Source organism: Mus caroli, chromosome 6 (genome assembly GCF_900094665.2).
Source record: "Mus caroli chromosome 6, CAROLI_EIJ_v1.1, whole genome shotgun sequence".
In the NCBI taxonomy this organism is placed as follows: Eukaryota; Metazoa; Chordata; class Mammalia; order Rodentia; family Muridae; genus Mus; species Mus caroli.
Genome location: NC_034575.1, coordinates 61,177,283 through 61,184,756, shown reverse-complemented (window position 1 = coordinate 61,184,756; position 7,474 = coordinate 61,177,283). Strand labels below are relative to the sequence as shown.

Genomic DNA, 7,474 nt, shown 5'->3' with positions numbered 1-7,474 from the left:
GAAAGAGAGGCCCATTGGTCTTGCAAACTTTATATGCCCCAATATAGGGGAATGCCAGGGCCAAAAGAATGGGAATGGGTGGGTAGGGAAGTGGGGGGCTTTTGGGATAGCATTGGAAATGTAATTGAGGAAAATATGTAATAAAAATATTAAAAATTAAAAAAAAAGAGAAAAGGTCACTATGCCCTCTCCCCATGGCTTTTCTTCTCTTTCTTCCGTAAAGATCTCATTTGTAGTTGTGTCTGTCTGTCTGTGTGTGTGTGTGTGTGTGTGTGTGTGTGTGTGTGTGTGTATGCAGGGTCCATGGATGCAGAGGAGGATGTCAGATTGCCCAGAGCTAGACTCACAGAAAGCTGGTGCTGGGCACGGAGCTCAGGTTCTCTAAGAGAGTTCTTAACTCGTGAGCTGTCTCTCTAGCTCATCCCCTCTCTTTTTATTTTTCTTGTCTCTTCTCTTTCATTTACATCTACTGTTTTCTTCTCATAGTCCCCTTTCTATTTCCACATCCTACATAGGTATGAGTATATATGTTTATATATAAACTTAAATCTAGAGTCTACATATGAGAACACATGCAAAAATCTGTCTTTCTGAATCTCACTTCTTTCAATTCTTTAGAGCAAGATCAAATTCTACCAGACATACATACATACATACATACATACATATAAAATACTTTTTAAATCCATTCATCTGATGACAAACTGCCACTACTTTCAACATTGTATTCAAAGGGCTAATGTAACCAGAAAGACAAATAAAAAATAAACAGGAATCTATGAGATATAGAGATGCTTACCACCAAGGCTGGCAGGCTAAGTTTGATCCCCAGAACAAATACGGTAGAGAGAACAAACTGACTCCCCAGAATTGTCCTCTGACCTTGAAGTGTAAACCTGTGTGTGTACCCATGTGCACATGCATTCATATCATACACATATACACACACAAACACACACACATACATAAATGATGAAAAAAAAACTTTGTTCACAGGTGACATGATCATGTATAAATCTGAAAAAAATAACAAAACTTGTCTCCAGTCAAGTAAGTGATCAAAGGAAAGTTGCCGGATATAAGCCAACTTCTTTTATTCTATCTATCTATCTATCTATCTATCTATCTATCTATCTATCTATCTATGCGCAATGATCATGTTGAATTTCGAATTAAAATTATATTAGCACCTCCCCAAATGAAATGTTGAGCTATAAACACTACGTAAGAAAAACTATAAAATTCTGATGAAATGAATCAAAGAACTGAATAAATGAACAGTCCATGCTCATAGAGAGAAAACTGCAGTGACCTTATGATTGCAAATCTTCTCAACTTGATCTTTACCATCCCCTAAATCTATAGAATTACTTTATAAATAAACTCACTCTAAAGCATACACAGAGAAGCAAAAGACCTGGAAAATCAATATTAAAGGACCACTTTGGAGGACTGAGTCTGACTGCAAGACTCAGAATGCTATAGTAATCAGATAGCATGGTCCTGACAAAAGTGTAGTTAGAACAATGGAAAGAGGGTCAGAAACAGACTCTCATAAATGCCGTCTGCTAAGCTTTGACAGGAAAGTAAAAAGGGCAATGGTATAAAGAACCTTCTCATCAAAGGCATTAAAAACCAAACCAGAGGAGACACCTAACAGCCTTCACAGGACTCAGGACTGATGGTCTAATGGTAAAAGTAAAAGCTAAAAACCAGAAGCTACTACCCTAGGAGCATGTGGGAAGGCTTGGGTATTAAGGGTTAACAGCACCTGAGAACCTGACAGAATCTGAGATCGCCTGGGAGAGGGAGCTCTGGGCATATCTGTGGGGAATTATCTCGGCTGTCCTGATTCAGTTCATTTTAGTGGGAAGTCTTGCTCCCTGCAGAAGGCACCATTTCCTGGGGTGGGAACTGGATAGTTCATGCTCTCCACATGCATTCATTGCTCTGGGTTCCAAATTCTGGGAGTGATGTGATCAGCAGCTTCTATTTCCTGCCATCGAGACCTCTCCACCACAGCAGCAGGAAAATAAATGATGACGGGTGTGTGTGTGTGTGTGTGTGCGCGCGCGCGTGTGCCAGGGCAGCATGGCTTCTCAGAAATAACTGAAAGGTGATCCAGTCAAAGAGCACCAATGCGCTTCCCTTCATTAAAATGAAAAGGAAAACAAAACCCTTCTGCTCTGCTAAAGACCATTTCATGAGAATGGAAAGAGAAATCACAGGCAGAATGAAAATATTTGAAAAAGAAACTTCTGATAAAGACCTATTATCAAAAAGAGGGGAAAAATCCCCCCAAAATCCACAGCAAGCAGTACAACACGTACCTGGTGGTCCAATGCCATGGTCCTCAAGCACTTAAATACTTTCAACAATAAGAAAACAACCAGTCAGATATACTGCACACCTTCTAGAACAGCCCAAATCCACAACACCAATACCAAATGCTGATGAGGATACAAGGCCACAGAAGCTAACAACGGACATGCAAAGAAGCCCAGACACTTTGCTAACTTCTCACCAAAGTAAATGCAGCCCTACCACACAGTCCAGTTAAGTGTGTCCTCTGGCGTTTACTCAAATGAACTGAGAACTTCGGTTCAGACAAAAATGTGCATATGAATGTCTGTGTAGTTTGTCCACAATTGCCAAACCTTTAGCAGGTGATAAATATTCAGTGCATATTACTTAACAGAATAAACCACTTTGAAAGGTTATACATTATGGCAATCTCAACTGGTGGACACTCTGGAAAAGGTAAACTACTGAGACAGTAGAAACATTAGTTGTTGCTGGGGTCGGTGCTGAGGGAGGATGGATGGACACAGAGAACAGAATGCTTCCAGGGCTACACAACTGTTGTGTAGAACACTACAGTAGTGAATATAGGTTACAAAGTTTTCAAAACCTATAGTAAATGGGACCCAAAGACTGAACCCTAACATCTCTGTCACTGAGACACACACTACACTTTTGGTGGTGCCGCTGAAAAAAATTAAAAAGCTCACCATACCCATAAACTGTAATATAAAGCAGAGTCTGGTATAATAAAGTAATATTCCTGGGGTATCCAGGAGCATCAATAGCTATACCCCTTCACACTGACCAATGTCTCGGGTTCCCACAGAGGCTGTTTCAGTGATGTTACCTTCTGCTTAGAGCAAACCTTTCAAAAAGTACTAGTGTAGTTACTTCCCTGGACCCAGCTTGCTGCTGCAGCAGAGGAAGCTGTCTTGTCAAAACGGAATGGTACATTCCTGAAGCAAATGGAATCTACCGACTGATGCTCTGCCCTACCAGCTAAAATTCCTGTCTTAGAATATAAGTCTGAGAGCTCCTCCGGCCATATCGACATTGACACCTGAGAGAGTTTTACTTGTTGAAGAAAACAAGGCACCAAAGATTGAAATTGAGACTTAGCACTGCTAAAGATCAGAAAGCCAAAGAGTGAAAAAGGGAAGAGAGAACCTTAATTGAGAAAATGCCCCTACCAGAATGGCTCACTGTGGTTTGGGATGGTGTAAGAAAGCAGGTTGAACGAGCCATATGAGGAACACACCAGTAAGTAGCACTCCTCATGGCCTCTGCATCTGTTCCTGTCTCCAGGGTCCTGCTTTGAGTTCCTGCCCTGACTTCCCTGGATGATGGGCTATAAAAGCTATAATCTGAAATAAACCCTTTCTTCCTTAACCTGCTTTTGCTCATGGTGTTTGATCACAGCACTAGAAGCCCTATCAAAGTCCAAGGGAAGGGTATCTGCTTTGGTTTCTGAGATGAAGCACCTTACTGGGGTGACAGCCAGGTTAGAGAAGGCCTACCTCAGCCGTGTTAGCCTGACCTCACTGCCTTCCCAGCCCATGCCTCACAGGAGTGGAGAGCTTTGAGTCTCTGGTCTCACAGTGACAATCACCTGGAAACACCGAGTTCACCCAACTACATGTCTTAGAGAACAGAGAACCTATCCATAACGAGTATGCAAACCAAAATGCTTCCAGACACAACAGCGTATTCTTGAAAAGAAAATAAAAAAGCTTGTGAAGAAAGCTCCTCCCATGACTTTAAAAGCGCAAGCTTCTTCCAACACATCTGGGAGGGACAGACAGGTGTTAACGTCAGATGGGAGATGAGGACACAGAGGCACAGACATGTCATTATAAGTAGAAAGCAGGTCTAATCAAAAAGCATCCAACGAGAGGGCCCCAGAGATACCCTCACTGGGCAAGAGATACCCTTTGAAAGGGGAGAAGGTTCAGCCTCCCACTGGGCCACAATGAGGACGCCCAAAATGGACATAATTATATACATTTAAATTCTCAATTGAGCAAGAGAAAGCAACACAGTCAACATCTTAGTAACACTCAAGAGCCATGTATGATGGGTGGCTCCCACACGAGGCAGAGCAGACAGTTCAGGGTTGCAGGGTGCCCTACGATGCCGCAGCCTGCACTGTGTGAGACAAGGCTGTAGTTGCTGGCTTCTCCCGCTGGACTGGGAGTCCTGGAGCTGCTTCCAAGCAGGCCTATGAATGTGGGCAAAACTGAGCCTCCCTTCACTCTTCCTCATAAAAATGTCTTTCTGCAGTAACATCCTAGAATTCTGCTCAGAAATGGGAGACTATTCAATCTACCTATCCTGCCCATGTTGACCCCTTATCAAATCAGACCAAGAGAAGAACATCGTTGGATACTTAGTCCTTCCTGCAGGATCAGTCACTAAGTCCAAGTTCAATAGCATGCTTTAAGTATATCCAAGTTAACATATGAAACGGTCATAAAAAGACTTTACTCACCAGAAAAGCCAGCTGGAAACTGAGAAGATGCTCACCCCTAAGTCCTTCCCATATGAACCTACAGAAGGAAAAGTTTGCAATTTAGGAATGAAATTCTTGTTTTTCCATAATGAGTCTTGTTTCTTTCTGCTACAGAATAGAAATGGCATGGTTATGAGATATAAGTATGAATTAATGCCTAAACATTGAAGGCCCTTTTCAACAGACATTGCATTATTTCTTTCTAGCGTAGAGCTCTGACAGCTTTGCTTCCAGCCTTTATCTCCACCCATGGAAAACATCTCATGCAAATTTCCCACCTCTTGGAAGATGAATGCGAGAGTATGGTGGTTTGACTGAGAATGGCCCCCACAGGCTCTTATGTTTGAATGCTTGGTCCCCAAGTAATGGAACTGTTTGGGTCGGATTAGGAGACACAGTCTTTGTTAGAGAAGTATTGTCGAGAGTGGCCTTTGAGGCTTACAAATCCCACACCTCAGGTGTTAACTTCAGCTAATAAATGAGGAAACCAAGGCATAGACAGGTCATTACGATTACAAAAGCCATGTAATTTCAGGAGCCAGGAGAGATAATGGAGGGGAAGGAGGATGGAGGAGGCTAAAGTTGCCTGCCCCCCTCTGCCTGCTGTCTGTGGATCAGGATGCAAAACCCTTGGCTACTGCTCCTGCAACATGCTGTCTCCTTCCCACCCTGATGATCATGGATCAACCCTCTAAAATGTAGAAAGCTCCCAACTAAGTACTTTCTTCTGTAAGTTACCTTGGTCATGATGTCTCCTCACAGCAATAGAACAGTAAATAAGACAGAGTGTGTTTTAAGAGGTAAATAGTGGCTTACGCCTCTAATAGCAGGACTTGGGAAGTCGAAGCAGGAAGACTACCATGATTTTGAGGTTAGCCTGGCCAACACAGTGAGTTCTAAGCCAGCATGGGTTAAAGTGGTTTGGTGATCTCACTATACTCTACTGGGGAAATTCAAAAGCAATGTTCCATGCCAATGAAAACAAAAACCTCAAATCACTGCACCAAAGGGAATTATTTATCCTGGGAGAATTCACAGAAGGCTGGACTGCGGCAATTTTAGCATCCTCCGTTCCCCCCACTGTCTCTCCTGGCTCCAGCAATTACATTAATTAAGCTTCAGTTAATTAAAATGGCAATAGGAAGTGTCAAATACAGTCATAAACACATTGATAATTAATTCACACCTCACAGGACGTCATTTCTATTTTGCCATAAAGGACACCTAGACATGGAAAGCTTAAGTAACTTCTTCAAGGTCACACAAATTGAAGGTGGCAGGGCTGAGATTTATAACCTATCGGGCTTCTGCATTGCCAACATGCAAAACCCCTTTTCAATACTGACAATAGATATTTTAAAAATCATTACAAAACATTTCGGTGACATACAACCAAAGAGAGAAAAAGGATTGTGCCTGCGTAGCAAACAGCTTCCAGGCTTGTCCCAATACCCTTCCATACTGCCATTTTTTAATCTTTTCTTTTAAGTTCTGGAGAACACCAAACTCTTAATTCTTTCCCAACATTTACTCTTAAACCCCCTTGGCAGTGGTTTTTGATAAATTAACAACAAAAAAACCCAAACAAACAAAAAACAAGATAGAATAAGCCTTTGACTTCAATGTAACAGTCAATTAAAAACATTATCCACCAAAGAAACTTCAACTACAAGTGGATTCTTAGCAATGATACCTTACAGGGAACAGAGACTGAATGGGCCCTGGCAACTCCACTCCATGAAGTTGTTACGATGGTAGGCTCTTCGGATGCTCAACCTGCCATCTCTTCCTCAGACTTTATACTGAGGATGCTGACTCTGCTGAGCCTCAAGCTTTAGAAAGCTGGAAATACTTTTTGTGTTTTATATACTTCAGAGAACAATCTTGTGACCAATAAAAGACAGAGTCTTTCAAAGGTACAAAGAAAGAAAAATAACTGATAATCATTAACAACAATAAAATACCAACACAAAAAGCCTGAGCTAGTCTGCTGTCCACATGTGCATCCTTGGACAAGCCAGTGTGCCTCTCATAGCTGTAGTTTTCTCCTTGTAAAATTAATTACACTTTCTTTAGAAGGTTTCAATACCTGATCAAGTGTAGGTGCATGGATGGGTATAGGAGCTTATTCTTGGAGTTCTTGGATTGGAAAGGCCAAGGCAAGAAAATCAATAGCTTAATAACAGCCTGGACTACAAAGTCAGTTCCAGATCAGCCTGAGCTACAGAGGCAGAGTTGCCAAAAACAAAACAAAACAACAAAAACAAAACAACCCCCAAACAAAAATAGACAGACAAACAAAGGAATTAAAACAAGGAAGAGAGGGAGATTGGGAGGGCAAATACAATAAACAACACAGTTTCTCTTAATCAAATGCCATAAACATTTCAAGACTAAGTTGTATCCTTTAGATTTCATTTTTAATAGTTAACAGGTTTGTGAGCATAAATTTCTCAAGGGATGCCTACTTTCAGGTTTTTTGGGAACATTCTTGCTCTCCAGAGAGAGTGAGAGAGAGAGAGAGAGAGAGAGAGAGAGAGAGAGAGAGAGAGAGAGAGAAAGAAACACATATGGATTAGAAATTCAAGGCAACGGATCAGCACCGGGGTAGCTGGAGCGCAGGGTTGCCTGACACCCGCCAGCTACCCACGACCCCTGCCG

The 7,474-nt window shown here is 41.9% G+C and overlaps 1 protein-coding gene across 7 annotated transcripts in view; it reads right to left on the bottom strand.

Annotated features, from left to right (window-relative positions):
- The window catches only part of Gng12 (G protein subunit gamma 12), a 118,164-nt gene that overhangs the window by 94,775 nt on the left and 15,915 nt on the right, over window positions 1-7,474 (bottom strand). For all 7 annotated transcript variants that reach the window (XM_021165252.2, XM_021165253.2, XM_021165254.2 and 4 more), the window contains exon 2: window positions 4,793-4,850. The gene's annotated coding sequence lies outside the window, so the exon portion shown is untranslated. The remainder of the gene's footprint in view (window positions 1-4,792; window positions 4,851-7,474) is intronic.